Source organism: Octopus bimaculoides, chromosome 28 (genome assembly GCF_001194135.2).
Source record: "Octopus bimaculoides isolate UCB-OBI-ISO-001 chromosome 28, ASM119413v2, whole genome shotgun sequence".
In the NCBI taxonomy this organism is placed as follows: Eukaryota; Metazoa; Mollusca; class Cephalopoda; order Octopoda; family Octopodidae; genus Octopus; species Octopus bimaculoides.
This window is the reverse complement of record NC_069008.1, coordinates 6,284,420-6,286,358: the sequence shown is the minus strand read 5'-3', so window position 1 is coordinate 6,286,358 and position 1,939 is coordinate 6,284,420. Positions and strand designations below refer to the sequence as shown.

General features: G+C 37.5%; 1 protein-coding gene and 1 long non-coding RNA gene across 15 annotated transcripts in view; both read right to left on the bottom strand.

Annotated features, from left to right (window-relative positions):
• The window catches only part of LOC106878586 (uncharacterized), a 2,750-nt gene extending 828 nt beyond the window's left edge, over positions 1-1,922 (bottom strand). Inside the window, exons 1-2 of the long non-coding RNA XR_001410517.2 lie at positions 1,361-1,922; positions 725-796 (exon numbers count right to left, since the gene is read on the bottom strand). This is a non-coding gene — a long non-coding RNA (uncharacterized LOC106878586). The remainder of the gene's footprint in view (positions 1-724; positions 797-1,360) is intronic.
• The window catches only part of LOC106878584 (slit homolog 1 protein-like), a 35,923-nt gene that overhangs the window by 26,821 nt on the left and 7,163 nt on the right, over positions 1-1,939 (bottom strand). The gene's annotated exons all lie outside the window — the stretch shown is intronic.

Sequence of the window (1,939 nt, the reverse complement as noted above, 5' to 3'; positions counted from 1 at the left end):
TAAATTGGTTAATAGATACCAGGGTAGCAAAGATCACAAAATGACTGTGGTGTAACTCCTGTTTATGAGGTAGAAACTCCTTGTTATTTTGGGTACTTGAGTATATATCAATTTAGTGAATGGAGTAAAACGCATATGTTAACTGCATACTTTTATTTCCAACATATGTTTCGAAGATTACAAATTATACCTTCCATAGGAATCGGCGATGTTAAAAATGTAATCTTCTCTTCAGGGAAATGCATGGGAGCCAGCTTAAACGTAAGACATTTTAACCGAATATGAGAACTGTAGTTGGAGAAGGTTAGCCCTAAGGCTGTGGCCATGCTGAGCCACCACTAGTGAACAAAGCTGAAGGGGACTTATATACATATGTATGTATGTATATATGAATCTATGAATCTGTCTGTCTATATCTATGTCTCTTTATATATATATCATCATCATCGTTTAACGTCTGCTTTCCATGCTAGCATGGGTTGGACGATTTGACTGATGACTGGTGAAAACCAGATGGCTACACCAGGCTCCAATCTGATTTGGCAGAGTTTCTACAGCTGGATGCCCTTCCTAACGTGTAGTGGGTGCTTTTACGCGCCACCGGCACGAGGGCCAGTCAGAGGTGATAGACAAGGAGGTAGGTACCTACACACACATAAAGGTAAAGGAGGGGCGAGAGGAGAACGTGTCTGGTTCAAGAAATTGCATAAGCAAACTAACTTACAATTGCTCTAAGTTGGTCGGGTTTTTAAAAGTGCGATCTTCTATCTCCTTGATTTCATTTTTACTCAGATCTCTGTGAAATGAAAGTGAGTTTGTAAGAAATTGTTTTGGGGCTGGAGTTGTGAAGTCAACGAAAGAGGTGGAGGTGGCAGTAGTAGTAGTGGTGGTAGTAGTAGTAGTAGGTGGTAGTAGTAGTAGTGATGGTAGTGGTAGTAGTAGTATGGTTGTAGTAGTAGTAGTGGTGGTGGTAGTAGTAGTATGGTTGTAGTGGTAGTAGTAGTATGGTTGTAGTGGTGGTAGTGGTAGTAGTAGTAGTAGTGGTGGTGGTAGTAGTAGTGTAGTAGTAGTGGTGGTGGTGGTAGTAGACAAAAGAGAAGAAGAGGAAAAAGGGAATTGTCAAAAATGAAGGAATAGAAGCGGAGAATACGTAGACAAGGAAAATCGGAGAATGGAGATTGGAAAAAAGACAAGAACTGAACGCTGCAGAGAGAGAGAGAGAGGCATACACCATTATACACGCTCTTTCGTAGAGACAAATTCGAAGAAAATCCGAAGGAGAAGTGGAAGATTTTTGATATTTAGAAATACACATGTATATCGTCAATGAAACGGTGCTAAAAAGAGTAATTTAACTTACAGTTTTTTTAAATTGGTAAGGTTTTTGAATGTTCGTTTATCAATTTTCTTGATTTTATTATTTCTCAAAACCCTTTAACATAGAAGTAGGTTTGTAAGAAAGTGTTCGAAGCAGATACATGATCAAATATTAAATGTTGGTATTAATATATACGTATGTTGTTATTCAGTTTTGTTTCAAGATTTCTTACCAATAGAGAAAGAGACAGTTTCTCCCCTAAATCCAAGGCTCCTTCATTGGAATTTCAACATCAACAACAGGGTATTTTTGTATGTATACATGCAGATTTATATGTTTTGTTTTATGTATGTCTTCTCATGCATATATTTGCATATGTTCATATATACTTTGAGCGTGGCCGTTGCCAGTACCACCTGACTGGCCCTCGTGCCAGTGGCACGTAAATAGCACCCGCAGATCTATTTTAAAACGGGAGCCACATTTTTCATTAATGTTTTACGTAGTGTTTTTGGTATGGAAAGACTTTCAAACTTCGTATACTTATCTATTTTGTGTTATAGAACAGAAAAATATTTTTGTATTCGAATTTATTTCATGTAAAAAATTGTCTTATTTCGA